At 39.7% G+C, this 21,121-nt stretch overlaps 1 protein-coding gene across 5 annotated transcripts in view; it reads left to right on the forward strand.

Annotated features, from left to right (window-relative positions):
* Window positions 1–21,121, forward strand: part of wdfy3 (WD repeat and FYVE domain containing 3) — a 400,898-nt gene that overhangs the window by 929 nt on the left and 378,848 nt on the right. The window lies entirely within an intron of this gene.

Below are 21,121 nucleotides of genomic sequence, written 5' to 3' on the forward strand. Positions count from 1 at the left end.
AGGCATCAGTATTAACTTCATGTAATATCGATTCGATTAAATCTCTGCTTGGATCCGCTGGTCCCTTGGCAACAGGGTTTTAATCGTTTCGTTTGAAACGTTCCGGCAGTTTGCTCAAAATGTGTTATTTTTCTCTCCCTCTCTCCCTTTAATTTCGATATTACTTGTAGTGGTTAGGAGGGAGCTACATGAACTCTACTTACTGTCCAGAGTATTTATCGTACCATTGGTGCCAACGTGTGAAATTGCAGATTGTTGGCTTTTCGAGATTTATGAGTCAATGAGCCAATTCAAAGCTTTAACAGCTAGAAAGCAGGCCTTGTTACCTCCTGGTGTAACAAATACAACTGTTCACCATAATAGAATGGTTCGCTAAAGGAAGACCAGTTTTTCAACGAAGTGGCTTTTCTGTTGTTTACACTCAATTGAAAATTGATCGGTGATTTATAATGTATTGGCAGACTTTTGAGACCAAGATTAACATGTAATTCTGATATCAGTAAACCTAATATGTTGCAGGATAAATTGAAAGGTTATAATCAAATATTGATTTGACTGTTGTGGACTAAATGTGAGCTCAATAGCTTATCAGTTGCCTTGTTTATCAACTTTGTCTTCCCCCTCTTATGTATTACTATAACTCTCAGTCCTGCAGCCATCTTTACCTTTCCTCAGTAAGGGTTCTTATTCCCTTATGCATGGCAAGGCACTGTCAATAATACCAAATAAGACAGGAGCTGAATTCATTGTTGGTCAGTGCTTCTATAATCATGCTGTTTTCTGTGATGATTAAATGGATTTCACTGCATTTTTCGCACTGTAAACCTGATATGAATAGCTTAGCAAGTATGAGGTTCTTTCATGTTTTGAGATCCAACAGTCATTGCTTACAAATGCAAATTACCTGGATGGCTTTCCATGTGATAAGTTTTACAATTACTTCATTGAACCTGACTGAAGGTATTCCACAACATGAACTGCTTTAGTGGAATGAGGTTTATTAACTTTAAAAGGAGGCAAACCTCCCTTAGGGATTGAATCTAGAAATCCCCATTACCAGCTAGGGCACAGGAGTGTAAAGAGTCATTGTTCTACTTTTCTTGGGAGGTGCTTAAATACCATAAGCAGATCTCAAGTAAGAAATCTTGAATGTGGACAGTAGAAGATAACTCTGCATCCAAATAAACAATTACAAGCCCTAGTTGTACAGTGGAAATAGTTGAATTTATCAAATGTTGCAAGTGAATCTTTCAAAATTGCACATTTCCCTTTTGTAATGTCTGTTAATTCCATATTTCAGGCCACATATCAATTGATTTGTTGTTATTTGAGACTTGTGGTAATCTGCTCAGTGTTATATCTTCAAATAGTGTCATCTAGTGCTGATTGCAAAATTATGTCAATGTTATTAGGCTTTTGATTGTTTGGGGAAACATTGGATCTGCTAGCACGTGTCTGAGACAGATTCACATTACTTTTAAACTAACAAGTCCTCCCCTTTGAAGCCCCAAGGTATGCAACTCTGATTTGCACCTTGCTAATGCACACTTTGGGAAGTTGATTAATACAGTTCTTAGGAAACTTGTTCGTCTTGGTGGTGTGGTCAGTTAGAAGATGCTAATATTGCATATCCTGAAGTTTACCAACTAGATAATGGCCAAGTCACTGAAGAGCTAAAGGGACTAGCTTAGGTATCAAATTAATGGGGCATGTACAAGCTGAAAAAAAATTTATTTCTTGTCCACTTGGAAATTGTTTTGTCAGTAACAAATTCCTTGGCAACAAATACTTGCATAGGGTTAGAAAAATATTTAAAATGTGAATATCAAATATGATTGAATGTTTCATGAATTATGGAGTAGAGGGAAAGTCTATGAAGGCCATATTATAAAAAGTGTGCATTCTAAAAATTTTATTCTAATTTTCTCATTGTGGTTGACTTAAGTAGCTATTTAGATGTAATCTTTGCATATCAACAAATTATTTGACAAGCAGAACCTGCAATTACTTTGCATGAAATCTGATAAAGGAATATTGTACAAGCTTAGAAAATCCAAAATTCAGTGTACCTACTTACTACATAAATCCTGAAATAATAGGAGGAAGCAAATTGAAATTAGTATGGCACACTAATAATTTCTTAGAATCTATCATCCAATTCTGATTGGATTTTGTTGGGCTTAGTCCTGTTAAATGAAGTGTCCAAAGTAGTTCAAGTCAACTATATTTTGTTTGGAAAACTTGTTCAGAATCTACTTTTTATTACAATACCACTGGACAAAGAAGTTGATCCTTGTATTTTGTTTTGATTCATTCTGTTTAACTTAAAAATAATACAAGTTTTATATAGGTTGCCCTTGAAGTTGGGTTACGCTGGAGTGATTCTGCTTGCCTCTTGATTACTCTAGATGTTTCACATTAACTATTGTAAGTTGTCTTGGAGTAGTATTTTATCAAATAAACCAGATGGGCTGAATAACCTCCCTAATGTGCTGTTAGTTTACCTCTGAGTTACTTTGCTCCATTGTTTCTGACTGTGCCATTGGATGTCGTCTTTTAAGTTTTCTTCCAAAAATCTGTTTTTCTCTCCTTTTTAAGACCCTTTATAAGCTATCTCTGACCACATTTTTAATTGTCTTTCATAACACCTGCCTTTGGCTGAGTGTTATTGTTCATGTTCATGCTTCTCTAAATTTACATCTGCATTGAGGATGCTGTATAAATAGCATAATGGTGCTAGGAATGCCCGATACAGTAATAATGCATTTAAAGATGTATATCTGTTTAGATAAATGTGGTCAACATAAAGCTAAGTAAGGAAAATTCAGCAGTAACCTGCTCGCTATAATGAATTGACTATTCTTGCGTTCAGCACAAATTAAATTAAGATGCTGCATCACAGGCTCACTTTTGGCAGTTTTCTGCTGAAGCACTGGGAGATACACACATTTATAATTTTTATAAGAGAAATTACTTCAGATTGGATTTTTGTTATTTAGGAGCACTTCCTCCTTTTATATTGAGGGTGGATAAATTTTCTGTATTTCCATTAATATTGCTTTGAAATTGGCAACTAATTTCCCATTTAATATTTGTTGACAACATGTTTCAAAAATAAGGTGGGGCTGTTGTCTCTAGAGATTGAGAATTAACAAAAGACGTAGCATCCATTGGTGTTTCTATAGATAGCACTGCTTTCAATTTCAACATGAGCAGAAACTGGGTTAATGTAGGTGGAGCCAGTCATGTGTTTTTGTCTGCCAGCGGATGAGTGGTGACACCTGCTAAAATAAATTGGCAGATCCATTTTGTGATCACTAGTGTGCACAAATATTTCCCCAGCCAAGTATGAGCAATTGTTTTTCTTTTCCAGCTGCTTAAAAAATGGAATGTATACTATAATATGGCAGGTAGTGTTGAGGTACTGCTTCAGAAGTGATCTAAAGATTTTTGAAATGTACAAGAATAAGACCAGTCTGAGATAAAGTACCTCTTCTGGGCAGATATATTTATTCCATTTGACAGTACTCTGGAGTGGCACTGATTTGAACTTGGTGTGAATAATTGTTTCTTCATCATTTTGCCTCCCATTTAAACTTTTTTAAGTCATAGAATCCCTACAGGCCCTTTGGCCCAACAAGTCCACACCGGCCTTCCGAAGAGTAACCCACCCAGAGCCATTCCCCTACTAGTCTACATTTACCCCAGACTAATGCATCTAACTTAATACCGATGGGCAATTTAGCACAGCCATTTCACCTAACCTGCACATCTTTGGATCATGGGAGGAAACCCATGCAGACACGCCTGAGGCAGAAATCGCATCCAGGTCCCTGGCGCTGTGAGGCAACAGTGCTAACCACTGAATCACCGTGTTGCCCCATGATTTAAAAAAACTAAAACCCAAGTTTGAAAAGATACGAGAAGAAGAACTGGATTAACTTCTGGATAACTTTAGATTGCGAATATTATCTTTTGACAAACCCTCAATATGAATGCCCTCAATAAACATCAATTTACAAGTTTCATCAAACTTGGAATTCTTTTACTGAGTGTATGAATTATGTTTAATCCCAGATGATTATCTAATGTTGTACTGATGTCCTCAGATTTAGTGATCAGATTGCCTTCATCGCTGTCACCTGTTGCTTTTAAATTGGACTCATTGTTGATTTAGTTTTTTTAAATTTATCTAATACTCATAAGTGTAATACGCTTTGTGCACAGAATTATCTCTTTCAATAGAGGGAGAAATGATATTGCAACATTAAAAAGGGAATATTAGCATTATAATTTGTAATGGAATTATTGACAAAACCAAAAACAAAACATTTTATGCACTAAAGTATTTTTAAGAAGTTGTTTATTTGCTGGAAATAGATGTTTATAGTGCATCTGTCATGTGCAATACCTTCTTTGAATTCATTGGTTTTTTCTAAAAGCATAATTTCAATATATTCCATGGACCTTCTAGTATTACACTAATTCCAAAGTCTCATGGAATCTGGAGATCAGAACTATAAATATAGTCGACGACCCTTGTGTTTTAACCAAATGAGAACAGCTGTTATTTTCATGAATTATGGAGTAGAAGGAATGTCTCTGAAGGCCATATTATAAAAAGTGTGCACTCTAATTTTTCTCATTGTTGTGGTTGACTTAGGTAGCTATTCAGATGTAATCTTTGCATATCAACAAATTATTTGACAAGCAGAACCTGCAACTACTTTGCATGAAATCTGATAAAGGAATATTGTACAAGATTTTATTTAACCATGATCTTATCTTGTCCTTTAAATTGTAGCTTTATTTATCTTTGGAGTAGTTGATTTTGGATTATAATTCTCCTCCAATGATTGGGGAGCAGAGCAGAACTGCGTAAAAGACACTGCTGAAGATTTGTTGTAATCTTCAGTCAGGAATGTTGTGTAGACTCTATCTCCTCTGAGATCCCTGGCATCACAGTTGCTACTTTCAGCTGATGCTGATCATTCCATGTGATATCAAGAAATGGTGAAAGTGCTCATCACTAGAAAGGATATGGACCCCGAAGCTTCAGAAGTGTCTACATCCATTGTCAAGCTGTTCTAGTGCAGTTACAACACTAGCATCTATCTGGCCATGTAGAAAACTGCCCTGTATATTCTGTCCTTAAAAAGCAGGATAAATTCATGGCAAAGCAGCTTTCTTGACTGCTACCCCACCCACAACCTCACTATCTCCATCATTAACTTTCAGTGGTGGCAGCATGTGCTCGCAGCCTCTTTCAACATCACTTTCCAATGTCATAACCTCTACTCCCTGAAGGAGAAATAAATTCTGCATTTGATTCCTCATGGTGTGGCCATCTTTCTGATGCTGCAATTTCTTCAATCGCATTTTAAACAAAAAAACCTCCCTGGAATGATTTTCTGAGTTTGACTTGTTGCATGTTTCTGAATTCATGCAACATTTTGGGCGGCACCGTGGCACAGTGGTTAGCACTGCTGCCTCACAGCGCCTGAGACCCGGGTTCAATTCCCGACTCAGGCGACAGACTGTGTGGAGTTTGCACGTTCTCCCCGTGTCTGCGTGGGTTTCCTCCGGGTGCTCCGGTTTCCTCCCACAGTCCAAAGATGTGCGGGTGAATTGGTGAATTGGCCATGCTAAATTGCCCGTAGTGTTAGGTAAGGGGTAAATGTAGGGGTATGGGTGGGTTACACTTTGGCGGGTCGGTGTGGACTTGTTGGGCCGAAGGGCCTGTTTCCACATTGTAAGTCTAATCTAATCTAATCTAATCTAATTTTGCTAATGCTCCATGTTGACTCCATCCTACATTGTTACCCATCACAAATCATTTTGCGTTGACTCTGGACACTCCTTTACTGGTTTGCTGTCAAATTTCTATGAATCCAATTTTTACATGATCAGGCTTGTGTAACTTGAGTTTACCCCAAGACCATTTGCGTGGATGTTTAAGCTGCTGCTCCAAATAATTCCTAATCTGAGTTCAACATTTGTTTCCACTTTCACTTAAAACTTACTTTTTTCTTCATGGACAGCTGTCAATTATTTTCTTCTATCATTATGCCTCATTTAACATTATCCTTCTCATTATTCACACTACTCCTTACAAGCTCCCAATACACAACCGCTAAGTACCTCTTGACTTTGTTCTTGTGTTTTCATTCCAGGCTTGACTCCCTCTTTAAATAACGTTAATGTTTTCTTTTTTCACTGTCCTAACATTCTCTAATGAACTCATGGAGATACTTGGTACTTGTTTCTTCTGAGCAGCAACTATCTGCTGTCAATTCCATTCTCGCAACAGCCATTCGGCCCATTTGGTGACTATCTTTTTTCAATCACTTTCCCAACCAGTTCAACCCTATCATTACTGACCATGTGGACTCACTCACCTAGAGCATCAGCCATCTTAAACATAGTCACTCATGCAAGTATTCTGGAAGGGTATGCTTACATGGTTGGGCGCAAGGCATTTGTCAAGCATGAACTTATCTGAAAGATTGATGGAGAGCACCGTATTATCAGAATGTAGCTGAGTGGTGAGTAGAGTTTTTTTTCTTGTTGAAACCTCTGCCTGACCGTATTAAGTACTCCATCAAGACTATTGCTGTGGCATCTTCTGTTCTCCTCCTCCAGCATTATTTTCTCCTTTTGAGCATCTGACGTTGTTCTACCCCTCATACTTTATTCAAAATTACTGTTCTCTACAGATTTCCAAATTATAATAGGTATTTTATCACTGAGATAGCTTCACTAATTTTCTTCCTTCATGCTCTGACTCTCATGTCAACTGTGTATCCTCCTATATGTACCTCTGAAACAAAAAAAAGCCTCATCCCTCTATTTGCTGGTCCTTTTTATACTTGCTGTTTTGTTGAACTTTAGACTACTCACCTTTCCCCAGTAAAATCACTACCTCTCTCTCATGTTGGTCAACACCAAGGTTGGCTTAGACCTCTGCTTCTTTAACTCCATGGCACGCAGACTTGAAATGATATGGTGGACAATTAGTTTAATTATTCAGTACCAGATCTGTATGGGCTGCACAAAACACTACTTTGAGTCCAATTCTTGGCTACTAGCACTATTCATAAATCCAATATTCATACTGGAGAGCTTTTCTCTACAGCAAACAGTCTCTAATTTTTCCTCTTTTGCCACCTTCATTCTCACTTCCAACAGGATATGAGGGACTGTTGATTTTTGAAGTTTGCCGTGAGGCCATTTGATCTGCTTCTGCCATGTATCAGTTTTATGCTCCCTAAATAATCCAAACTTTCTGTAAAGCATTCGTCTTCCCAACCTTAAACCTTTTGTCATTTATCTCAAGAGGGTTGGAATACAAAAGACTTTATAAAGCTCTGGTTAGGCCCCATTTGGAGTACTATGTCTAGTTTTGGTCCCCACACTTCAGGAAGGACATACTGGCACTGGAGCGTGTCCAGTGGAGATTCACACGGATGATCCCTGGAATGGTAGGTCTAACATATGAGGAACGACTGAGGATCCTGGGATTGTATTCCTTGGAGTTTAGAAGATTAAGGGGAGATTTACTAGAAACGTACAAGATAATACAGAGCTTGGAAAGGGTGGACGCTAGGAAATTGTTTCAGTTAGGTGAGGAGACTAGGACCCGTGGACACAGCCTTAGAATTAGAGGGGGTCAATTCAGAACAGAAATGCGGAGACATTTCTTCAGCCAGAGAGTGGTGGGCCTGTGGAATTCATTGCCGTAGAGTGAGTGGAGGCTGGGACACTAAATGTCTTCAAGGCAGAGATTGATAAATTCCTGATGTCACAAGGAATTAAGGGCTACAGGGAGAATGCTGGTAAGCGGAGTTGAAATGCCCATCAGCCATAATTGAATAGCGGAGTGGACTAGATGGGCCGAATGGCCTTCCTTCCACTCCTATGTCTTATGGTCTTAAACTTAACATTTTCTTTAGTTTCCCTTTTGTGTTTTTTATACACTTTGCAAGCCCATCTTGACGATGAGAACATTTCCTGTTTATCTTACTGAACTGCTGACCATCCAACTTTTACCTTTGTGCTGATGCTGCTTAATGTTGTTTATGATTCTTTCTGTTCAGGTATTATTTCTTTGTTAAATAGATCAAGGGATTTGGGCAAGAGCAAGAAATTGATGTTAAAGTGGATATTTGGCTATGATTTAATTCAATGACTGGACAAATGTGAGGGCCCAAGTGGCGTACTACTGTTCATTTTCCCAATGATCTGTTAATTCTGCCATTACTTCACTCGAGTCTTTTAGCCTGTAGTCCATACAAACTTCTATGCCACCTCCAATCTTTCTTTCCCATCAAAAGTTTTTGACAATATAGTTATTTTCCAAATCAGTGTCAATCTTTCCCAAAACTTTGAATCTCTCCAATTGGTTTTCTGTTCCTGTTGCAATACCACAAAGGTGTTTAAGGTTAAAAATAACATTGTGTCAATGGTAAAGACAAACCTCTTTAGCTATCTCCAGTGTTTGCCATGATTGATCACATCCTCCTCCAGTACCCTAGAAATTTTGTCCAGCTGGGTGGTAAGATAGCTGTCTGTTTTCATCCTTCTCTGATTGTAGCTACGGTATCAACTTGTATTGATTTCTTTTCTTGATCCTGCACTCTATAGATCTATCTTTAGGCCCCTCCTAACATCACATGTATGCTAACAAATATCTAGTTCTATCTGACCAACGTCACCTTGATTCATCCATTTTGTTGAGTTATCATACTGTTTGTTTAACTTTCAGTGCTGGATAAGCAGAAATTTCCCCCAGTTAAATATTAGGAAGACTGACACCATTCTTCCCAGAGCAGTCTTTACCCCTTGATAGGTGTCTGGGAATGAAACAAACTTTGGAATGCTATTTATTTCTTTAAAGTAAATCACCCACTCTTCATTCAAATCAATTTGAACTGTGTGCAAGAAAATCATTTAGAATTATAATTTGAATTAGCTTTATTGTTATGTACTCAAATGAGTACAGTGAATGGTTTATAAGTCACTGTTTACAGCGTCATCTTAGATACAAAGGTACCTAGGCGTAGTTTTTTTCAGTTACAACAGTAGTTAGTGTAACAATGTAACCAACACACGGTGCCATCTTAGGTACAGAGTGCCTAGCTAAATCCTTAGTTATAGAATAGAGAAATTTAAAAAAGGTATATTACAACTGTATACAGTATAATCATAGATCAGGCAATCATGAAATGAAGTTTAAAAAGACACATTACAGTCTCTCTCCATCTAGATAATGGTGAGCAACATTTTGAAGAGTTGCATGCAAACTCACCCTGTGCACATACACCATTTGCTTGATGCAAAGTTTCCTTATGCCCAAATAGATGTTATTTATCTGCACTAAAATTTAACTAGTGAGAGCATTCTAACTTAGCATTAAGTGCTTTAAGCATCTCCTTTTTTATTTGCATTTCTAGTTGATTAAGTCTGGCTGTTGTAAAGTTTTTTTTATTTTTGTGCTTTTAAAAACTGTGGACTGAAATTGGGAAAAAGTTCTAAAACCTAAGGATTTAACAAATATGGTTGCAAGTTTGAAAACGAGGAACGTGATAACTGTTGCAAACTATTTGTGTAGCTGTGGGTTCCAGCAATGAGCAGATGAGGGGTGGTTTACAAGTGAAACTAGTTTGTGAACAACTAGGGGCTAATTATCAATGATGAGGGTCCTCTGCCTGTCAGCAACTGCAATTGGTTGTCAGGTACTGAACAACTTGTACTGTGAATAAAATATATAGAGCTTAGATCAGAAGAGAAACCCTCATCTGCAGCAGTCAATGCAACATACGTTTTCTCTGTTCTTTGCAGTAAGCCTTTTAAAGCATGAAGAAAATCATCTTTCCTTAGCAGTTGCTGCCTTTTGTGACTTAGAACTAGATTAGTCAGAGACGTCTTAAAAGTGAAACAGCCACCCTGTGCTTTCTTCAAACCAGTGAAAGCATTGAGAAGAAGATGGAGGAGAAATCTTTAAATCAGCAAGAACCAGCCCAACAGATATGAACAAAAGCTGTAGAACTATTGTCCCAGTTTTCCCTCTGCTCATATGTTTTCACTGCTTTTCTATCTGTGTGAATAAGGGGAAGTTTGTAAGGGGTTCAGAGTTTGTAGAGTTTACTTAATTGTTTGTGTAGCTGGAATCTAATGGCCTGTAAGAACTAACAATATCTGAAGTGCAGAAATCTAGTCGGTGCTTTCTATCTACCTGAGTCTGAAAATGAGGTTGTTTGGGTATTTTGTGTATTTTTTTTTAAAAAAGTCAGTTTTTATGATGGGAATAGCAGGCCTTGAGTTTTTTTTTTCATTTTCCCCAGTGAGTCATGATGCTGCTAACATTTTATTCTAATGCGACAGTAGTGTGTCTCATACCTGCAGCAATCGTGCCATGAAATGATGGGGTCTTCAGTCCCATGGTTCTGACTGAAGTAAACTTAGTCTGTTATTTGGAAACAAAATTAAGATATGTGTATAGAAAAATATTAATGAAGACAAATGTGAGTCCTTTACAATTGTAAAGAGATGGCAGACCAATTCAATACTCATTTTTGTTCTGAGCTGAAAATGTGTTGCTGGAAAAGCGCAGCAGGTCAGGCAGCATCCAAGGAACAGGAGAGTCAGGGCCATTTTTGTTCTGCCTTTACAAAGACAGACACAAATAATGTCTCACAAATTTTGAGAGCATGGGATATAATGAGAGGGAAGAACTGAAGAAAATCAGTTAGAAAATAGTGTTGATGAATTGATTTGAATAAAGGCTGATACATCCCCAGAGCCCAATAATCTACAGTCCAGAGTACTTAAGGAAGTAACCTGAGAAGCAGTGGGTACATTGGTCATTTTTCAAGTTTCTGTAGACTGGAATATTTTCTATAGATTGGAGGGTAGATAATGTAATTGCACCATTTAAAAGAACATGTAGAAAGAAGGCTTGGAGTTTAGATTAGTTAGCCTGCCATCATTGTTGGGAAATTGCTATAATAAAAGAATTGCAGAGCATTTGGAAAACATTAATAGAATTGGGCAGACTCAGCAGGATTGAAAAAGGGGAAATTGTGCTTGATAAAACTAGTATTTTTTTGAGGATGTAACAACTGGAATTGATCCGGTGGAGCCAATGGATGTGGTTTACTTAGACTTTCAAACGCTTTAAATAACGTCCCACTTAATGTGCATGGAATTGGAGGTAGTGTACTGACATGGATAGAGAACTGGTTGCCAGACAAGAATAAATGGATCATTTAAATGGGAGGCATTGAACTAGTGGGGTGCCAGAGGGATCATTGGATCGCAGCTATTCATAAAGTATGTTAATGACGCAGGAACTAAATGTAATTAGTGATCATAATTCTATTAGTTTTAAAATAGGTATGGAAAAGAATAGAACTGATCAAAAAGTTAAAGTTCTCAATTGCAGTAAGGCCAGTTTTGACAGTATTAGGCAGCAACTCTCAAATGTTGACTGGGGGATGCTATTCTCAGGTCAAGGAACAGGGAAGGTTTTTAAAAATGAGATAACAAGAGTTCAGAGACTGTATGTTTCTGTTAGTGTGAAGGGCAAGGCTGGAAGCTGTAGGGAACACAGGATTACTAGAGAAATTGAGACTCTGGTTGTAGAATCATAGAAGCTGAACAGTGTGGAAGCAGGCCATTTGGCACATTGAAGACCATCCCACTCAAACTAAACCCCTACCCTTTCCCTGTGACCCTGCATTTCCCATGGCTAATCCACCTAGCCTGCACATCCCTGGACACTCGGGGCAATTCAGTTCGATGATCAGTCCACCTCATTTGTGCATCTTAAGACTGGAAAGAAGTTGAAGCACCTGGAGGAAATCCATGCAGACATAGTGAGAATGTGTAAACACGATGTAAACAGTTAGCTGAGGGTGCAATTGAGCCGGGGTCCCTGCTGCTATGGGGAAGCTATGTTAGCCACTGAGCCATCATGCTGCCCCGTGGTCAAGGAGAAGTAGGCATATGTCAGGTATAGATTGCAGGGATCGAGTGAATAGTGAGAGGAGTATAAGGGTGGTAGGAGTATGCTTAAGAGGGAAATAAGGAGGGCAAAAAAGGGACATGAGGTAGCTTTTGCGCATAGAGTTAAGGGGAGTTCAGTGAGTTTCTATGAGTACATTAGGCCAAAAGAGTAATTGGAGAGGACAGGGTTCATTAAAGGTCAATGTGGTCATCTATATATGGAATGACAGGAAATGTGTGAGATAACGAATATTTCACATCAGTATTTACCGTGGAGAAGGACATGGAAGCCAAGCCATTGGGAAAACAATGGCTATGTCTTGAAAAAAAGTTCGTGTTGCAGAAGAGGAGGTGCTGAGGTCTTAAAATACGAAGTATATAAATTCCTGGGATTTGATCAGGTCTATCCCAGAACATTGTGGAAAGCTAGGGAAGAGATTGTGGGGCTTTACGTGCATTTGGAAAGGCAAGGGCTGGTTAATTGATATGGCTTCCTGCATGGGAAATAGCGTCTCGCTAACTTAAGTTTTTGAAGAGATGGCAAAGAAGATTGGCAGTGTGGTATTGTTCTGCATGGTAGACTGGCCAGTATGAGTAGATCACATGGAATATAGGAGGAGCTAATTGGTTGGATACAAAATTAGTTTGCAGGTAGGAGACAGGTAGTGGTAGTGGAGGGTTGCTTGTCAGACTGGAGGCCTGTGATTATGTATGTGTCATAAGGATCGGTGTGGGGTTCACTGCTTTTTATCATTTATATAAATAATTTAGATGTAAATATGGGATAACACCAACGTTGGTGTAGTGGATAGTGAAGAAGATTAACTCTGAGTACAATGGGACCTTGATCAGATGATCGAATGCACTGAGGAGTGGCAAATGGAGTTTTGTTTAGGTAAATGTGAGGTGTTGCATTTTGGTAAGGCAAACCAGGGCTAGACTTGTGCAATTAATGGTAGGGTCCTGGGGAGTGTTGCCAAACAATGAGACATAGGGGTGAAGGTGCATAGTTCCTTGAAAGTGGAGTCACAAGTAGACAGGGTAGTAAAGGAAGGTGTTTGGCATGCTTGCCTTAATTGGTAAGTGCATTGAGTATAGGAGTTGGAATGGCATGTTGTACTGTACAGAATATTGGTGAGATCACTTGGAGTAGTGCATACAATTCTGGTCACTCTTCTATAGGAAAGATGATGTTAAACTGGTGAGCGTGCAGAAAAGATTTGCAAGGATGTTGCTGGGTCTGGAGGATTTGAGTTATTTTCTGTGGAGTGTCAGAGGCTGTGGGGTGACCTTCATGAATAGCCATGTTCATTTTCATAGTGGGGGCAGAGGTTTAAGATGAGAGGGGACAGATCTAAAAGGTACCTAAAGGGGTAACTTTTTCAGGCAGAATGGTGTATATATGGTTTGGACTGCCAGAGGAAGTGGTAGACGTGGGTGCAATTGCAACATTTATATACATGTGTTATATGAATAGGAAGGGTTTAGGCTTATAAGGGCCAAATACTGGTAAATGGGACTAGGTCAGATTGGGGTGTCTGGTCGACGCGGACGAGTTGGACGAAGGGTCTGTTTCTGTGCTCTATGGTTGTACCTGCGAATGTAACCTTGTGTAGGAATCAAACAGAAAGCTTTAGCTGAAAGCAGAATACTGCTGATTCTGGAAATCTGGAAGAGGAACTGCTGGAGCAATTTCAAAATGAAGGCAGCTAAATGAAACGTTAATGCAGTTTCTCTCTCCAGAAGTGCTGCCAAACCTGAGTTTCTCCAAAATTTTGTTTCAAAAAATTTCTCATTTTCTGCAAGACGTAGCCTGAGTCCCAGAGCTCCCAAACTTTCAGTGGCAACGCATCTAGTTTGTGACTCAGACTGCAGTTTAAAAAGGAAACCATAATTGCAAGAATTCTAAAATAAGCAGATTACTTATAAAATCCTAACTGTTTTGTTTTTCTTTAAAATTACAAACTCGCCTTTTTTAACTTTTACCTTTTTATTTCAATAATTAGGTCATTGACTATGCATATTTAACAGTTAAAAAATAGCACAGAAACATAGAAAATAGGTGCAAGAGTAGGCCATTTGGTTCTTTGAGCCTGCATCACTGTTCGGTATGATTCATGCAATTTCAACCTCCCATTCCTGCTTTCTATCCATACTCCTTGGCCACATCCAGCTCGCTTTTGAATATACCTAATGAACTAGGCTCAACCGCTTTCAGTAAGGGAGCATTCCACAGGTTCACAATTCTTTTAAATGAAGAAATTCTTCTTCACCTCAGTCCTGAATGGCTTACCCCTTATTCTTAGACTGCAGTCCCTAGTTGTGGACTTCCCCAACATCGGGAACATGCTACCTGTATCTAGTCTGTCCAATTTCATCAGGATTTTGTTTTTGTGAGATTACCCCACATTCTTAATTCCAGTGAGTACAATCCCATTCAATCCATTCTTTCCTCATATGTCAGTTCTTCCATCATGAGAATCAGACTGGTGAACCTTCGCTGGACTCCCTTAACAGTAAGAATGTCCTTCCTCAGAATAGGAGGCCAAAACTATGCACATTACTCAAGATGTGGTCTCATCAAGGCCCTGTATAACTGCAGCAAGGCATCCTTACTCTAATACTCGAATCCTCTCACTATGAAGGCCAAAATACTGTCAGCTTTCCTCACCACCTGCATGCCAACCTTCAGCGACTATTCCATCATGATACCTCACCTTTTCCTTACATTTGATAGCATAAGCTTTAATTTTCCTTACTAATCTTTTTTGTGTGGAACCTGTCAAAAGCCCAGATACACAATACGTACTGATTTACCCTTTTGCATTCTGCAGGTTACATCCTCAAATTCTGGAACGTTAGTCAAGCATGATTTCCCTTTAGCAAAATCCATGCTGACTTGGATCAATTCTGTCACCGCTTTCCAAATATTCAGTAGGGAACGCAATGTTGTAGCTATCATTTGATTGAAGAGCTTGTAACTTGCAGTTTCTCATTTACAAAATAAATAGAAACATATGTGCACTTTGCTAACTAATGAACCTGGAAGAAAATTCTGCAGCTTTGCATTAGAATCCAGTTGTGTACTGCTTCCATTGAATTGCTGGGGATATTATGGACGAGTAATGGATAGCAATTTGATTTATGGTCATTTGGATGTTATGTGATGGCATTTTTGTTTTGCTAACTTCTCTGTCAAAAGCATTACATTCAAAGCAAGGCTACCATTCTCAGATTTTATTAAAAAGCAATCATAGTTACTGTGTGATTGGACAGTGGCATTGTGTATCTTGATTTTTTTTCAACCTGGAAAATGGCTGGAAAAAAAAAGTGGTTGTGCATAACGTGGCTTATTTATTTAAAATATAACTCTGCTTACAGCCCATGAATGATACAAGTTACTGTTTCAAATGGCTGTGGAAATACATCCATATTCCAAGATGGTTTAATCTTTGTGGATAATCAGCTGCAAGGAAGACAAAAATTTGCCTGGGGTACAGTGATATTATGAGGAGTTAAAATCTATAATATAAAACAGCAGTGTGTTAGAGTGGTCAGCCCTTCCTGCTAACAGAATAGGAAATAAAATAAGAGTGTGTGTGATAGGCCGAAGTTCTGGGCTGGTCCCTCCAGTTGTGTTGAACTTTTAAGCTTATCATTTGATCGCACCAACCAGTAAGTGGAGTTAAGTGACATCACAGCACAAAATCACTTGGCATCATTTGACACCTTGAAATCTGACAGTCTACAAGCATAGGTAAACCCGAAAGTTAAAAGTGCTGTTGATTGGAGACAAAGTGAATTTGATTCAGCAAGTGGAAAGCCATGGTGAAAAATAAAAAAATGGACATCACTTCAGAGTGGGAGATGCCTTTTTAAATGTTGCAATTGTACTAACCTCCACCACTTCCTCTCCAGCTCATTCCATACATGTACCACCCTCTGTGTGAAAAAGCTGCCTCTTAGGTCTCTTTTATATCTTTCCCCCCTCACCCTAACCTTAAGTCTCCACCCAAAGGAAGAGACTTTGTCTATTTATTTGATCTATGTCCCTCATGATTTTATAAATCTCTATAAGGTCACCCCTTAGCCTCCAACGCTCCAGGGAAAACAGTCCCAGCCTATTCAACCTCTCCCTGTAGCTTAAATCCTTCAGCGCTGGCTAACATCCTTGTAAAGCTTTTCTGAACCCTTTCAAGTTTCACAACATCATTTCAACAGGAAGGAGACCAGAATTGCATACAATATTCCAACAGTGGCCTAACCAATGTCCTGTACAGCCACAACATGACCTCCCAACTCCTGTACTCAGTACTCTGACCAATAAAGGAAAGCATACCAAACACCACCTTCACTATTCTATAAACCTGCGACTCTACTTTCAAGGAGCTGTGAACCTGCACTCTAAAGTCACTTTGTTCAGCAACACTCCCTAGGACCCTCCTGCTAAGTGTATAAGTTCTGCTAAGTTTGCTTTCCCAAAATACAGCACCTTGCATTTATCTGAATTAAACTCCATCTGCCACTTCTCAGCCCATTGGCCCATCTGCTCAAGATCCCGTTGTAATCGCAGATAACATTCGCTATCCACTACATCTCCAATTTTGATGTCATCTGCAAACTTACTAACTATACCTCTTTATGCTCACATCCAAATCATTTATATAAATGATGAAAAGTAGTGCCGATCCTTGTGGCACTCTATGGTCACAGGCGTCCAGTCTGAAAAACAGCCCTGCACCAGCAACCTCTGTGTTCTACCTTCGAGCGAGTTCTGTATATAAATGGTTAGTTCTCCCTGTATTCTGTGAGATCTAACTTTGCTAACCAGTCTTCCATGGGGAACCTTGTCGAACGCCTTACTGAAGTCCATATAGATCACATCCATTGCAATGTTCTCATCAATCCTCTTTGTTACTTCAAAAATCTCAATCAAGTTTGTGAGACATGATTTCCCACACAAAACGCCATGTTGACTATCCCTAATTAGTCCTTGTCTTTCCGAATACATGTGCATCCTGTCCCTCTGGAGTCCCACCACCAACTTGCCCACCACTGAGGTCAGGCTCACTGGTCTATAGTTCCCTGGCTTGTCCTTACCGCTCTTCTTAAACAGAGGCATCACGTTTGCCAACCTCCAGTCTTCCAGCACCTCACCTGTGACTATCAATGACACAAATATCTCACCAAGAAGCCCAGCAATCACTTCTCTAGCTTCCCACAGAGTTCTGGGGTACACCTGATCAGGTCCTGGGGATTTATCCACCTTTATGCATTTCAAGGCATCCAGCAGTTCCTCCTCTGTAATATGAACATTTTTCAAGATGTCACCATTTATTTCCCTACATTCTATATCTTCCAGTTCTTTTCCACAGTAAACACTGATGCACGTGGAGGGTGTGAATGTTTGTGGGTGTTGTGCTTTCTCCTGGATGGTGCTCAGTTTCTTCTGGTGTTGTTGGAGTTGCATTCATATAGGCAAGTGGTGAACATTCTGTCACACTCCTGGCGTTTTGCCGAATGGATGATAGACAAGCTTGAGGAATCGGGAGATGAATGACTTTCCACAGATATCCTAGCCTCTGTCCTGCTGTTGGAGCCCAGTATTTAATGTGACTAGTCCAGTTCAGTTACTGGTTGATGGTAATGCCTGTGATTAGATGGCAAGGAATTCTGCAATGGCAATGAGTGACTCTAGTTTTGCTAGTCTCTTTGATTCCACAGTCTTGTCAATTGTAGTCTCAATGTTGAGCAAACATTATTGCCTTGCCTTTGCAATTCAACTCTTCTCTTTTAGCACCAAGGCTGTAATGAGGTCGGGAGCTGAGTTCTCCCAACAGAACCCAAACTAATTTTGAAAGCGAGTTAATTGTGAGCAAGTGCTGCTTGATAGCACTGTCAATCATCCCTTCCATCATTTTACTGATGATTTGAGAGTAGACTGACCTTATCAAGTGTACCCTAGAACTCCGTGGAAAGCTAGGGAAGTGATTGCTGGGCCCCTTACTGAGATGTTTGTGTTATCTCTCTATTTTTGTTTGCAACACTTTTTTTTTTCTCCTGAGCATCTTATACATTTCTATAATTTAATCTAGTGAATTCACCTCTCTGCCTACCCTTCTCCTTCGTATACCTATTAATCAAATCATCCTTCAGATATTTTTCAACATCAGAGTAGTCCAGACAAGACAAGTTACTGTCGCTGTAACCTTTAATTCTGCTGAAAATTCTCTTTGCCGCTGTTTGCATTTTTAGTACGAAGACCAGAATTGAATGTGGTACTGTAGTCCTTATTTAATATTGCCCTGTTTAATGTCATTTTGTAACTGTTATTTTTATGACTTGTTTCATGGAGTTTTTGTGGTATTTCCCATATCAAGTTGTGTGTAATGTATTGCTGTGTTGAATATTGCCAGTCCCTGATGTTAGGATTCAATTAGCAATCTCTGATCTTAATGTCCTGTTCCTTGGATGCTGCCTGACCTGCTGTGCTTTAACCAGCAACACATTTTCAGCTCGGATCTCCAGCATCTGCAGACCTCACTTTTTACTCTTAATTTATTAGAGACAGATAAGTGTGTTAGTGGGAGAGATCCACCTGATTTCAGGCTTTTGCATCCAGGAGCGTCTCTTCCCCCTCTTTCAGCCTGCCTTAGTCACCTTTTGTCCTCCCTTGCAGCATCTGCCTTACCACGTTGCATAATGGTGCATCCTCCTTGTAGCTTCATTCCTTCTCAAAGGAATATATTATTGTGGAAAGTTGTAAAATAATTTCTTAAATGTTTGACACTAATTCTGTAACCGTTTTATCTTTTAAACAATCTTCCATTTTCATTTTAGCTGAATTTGTCCTCTTACTCTCATAATTGTCTTTACTTACTTTTAAGACTGTAGTTTCAGATTGAAATTTCTCACCCTTCCACCTATCACATCTCCATCGCCCCTTCCCCAAGTCCTTCCTCCCTACCTTTTATCTTAGCCTGCCTGGCACACTCTCCTCATTCCTGATGAAGGGCTCTGGCCCAAAACGTCGAATTTCCTGTTCCTTGGATGCTGCCTAACCTGCTGTGCTTTAACCAGCAACACATTTTCAGCACTGAAAATATCATGTCATGGAAGCTCTTAGCTAGAGACTCCTTTACTTTCAGGTCATTTGCTTATTATTTCTCATAACACACATCTAGGTCTACAATAGACTATTTCCTGATTGATTCCACAATATATTCTACTGAACTGTCTCACTGTACTCCATGAACTCATTCTCCAGACTACTTTGCCAACTTGATTTTGTCCGATCTGTCATTATTGCAGTATAATTCTTGCAGTGTTTTAATATTCAGTATTCATTCTTTCAAATTTGTAAGACCCAACCTTTCCTAATAAAGCCACACTGACTAACCCTGACTAGTTAATGCCTTTCTATGTGACTGTTGATTCGATCCCTCAGGATTGATTCTAACAACTTACCCACCACCGAGTAAGACCAACTGGTTTATAATTGGCATTTCATTTGTACTTTTCATTGTTCTTCTTGCACAGTGGAGCCACATTTGCATTCTAGTACCTCACCAATAAGTGAAGATTGGAATCAGTGTATAGTGAAGATTGGAAAATAATCTTTAGATCATCTGCTGTTTCCTTCCTGACCACCTTCAATATTCACAGGAATAATCCATCCAACATGGCAATTTATCCACTACAAGGATTCCAACACCTCTAACACTTCCTCTTTTGTTCTGTTGTGAGATCTTAATTCTGTCTCTTCATATTTGCTGATGTACTTTCATGGTTGTGCACTCCACACTTTCCTGTCACACCAATTATTGCATTTTTTATTATCCTACAATATTGCCTTTCTCTTTAACTTTCCAGACCTCCCATTGCATGAACACTCCCATCAGCCCTAGTTTTAATTTGTAAGCGCAACTAGTCTCTGCTTTGTTCAGGTGAAGGCATCTCAATGGTACATCTTGTGTTTTGCTCCAGTACTGGTACTAGTGCTTCATGAATTGAAAACTGCTTGTTGTGTACCAATTTGAGCTGAGTATTCAACTCTGCATTTTATTTTTTCTTTTGTAGAAGATGGCATCAAGGTCAAGACCAACACTTTGTTACTGATCCCTAATTGTCTTTGAAATAAATCACCTTGGCAGCAAGAATCACCTGCTCACCTAATTTAAGCCTTCACTAGTTCCAAGTGAATAAAAAAAATTGAAAATAGTATCCCTGACTCATCTCTATGACTCCGTGTAGAATTTGCACATGTACTACATTCCCAAGTTGGCGCTCAGACTTTGTCTCTTCTGACTGACTCCCAAAGCTACCTAGATTATACCTCCTCCTATCCTGCACGTGTGCGCGCGCGCGCACACACACACACACACACACCAACCCAACGGCACCCTCCCCTGCAACAAGAAATGCAAAACTGGCATCCACATCTCCTCCCCCACCCCCACCCCCAACTTCCCTCCAAGGGATCCTTCCATATCTGTCACTAATTCAGATTTACTGCATCTGCTACACCCGATGTGGCCTCCTATACATTGGGGAGACAGGCCGCCTACTTGCGGAACGTTTCAGAGAACACCTCTGGGACACCTGCACCAACCAACCCAACCGCCCGTGGCTGAACACTTTAACTCACCCTCCCACTCTGCCAAGGACATGCAGGCCCTTGGCCGCCTCCATCGCCAGACCATGTCAACACAGCACCTGGAGGAAGAACGCCTCATCTTCCGCCTAGGAACCCTCCGACCACAAGGGATGAATGCAGATTTCTCCAGCTTCCTCATTCCCCCACCTTTTCTCAGTCCCAACCCTCGGACTCAGCACAGCCTTCTTGACCTGCAATCTTCTTCCTGACCTCTCCGCTCCCACCCCCTCTCCGACCTATCACCCTTACCTTAATCTCCTTCCACCCATCGCATTTCCAATGCCCCTCCTCCCTACCTTTTATCTTAACCTGCTTGGCACACCCTCCTCATTCCTGAAGAAGGGCTTATGCCTGAAATGGCGATTCTCCTGCTCCTTGGATGCTGCCTGACCTGCTGCGCTTTTCCAGCAACACATTTTTCAGCTCTGATCTCCAGCATCTGCAGTCCTCACTTTCTCC

Source organism: Hemiscyllium ocellatum, chromosome 1 (assembly GCF_020745735.1).
Source record: "Hemiscyllium ocellatum isolate sHemOce1 chromosome 1, sHemOce1.pat.X.cur, whole genome shotgun sequence".
Classification (NCBI taxonomy): Eukaryota; Metazoa; Chordata; class Chondrichthyes; order Orectolobiformes; family Hemiscylliidae; genus Hemiscyllium; species Hemiscyllium ocellatum.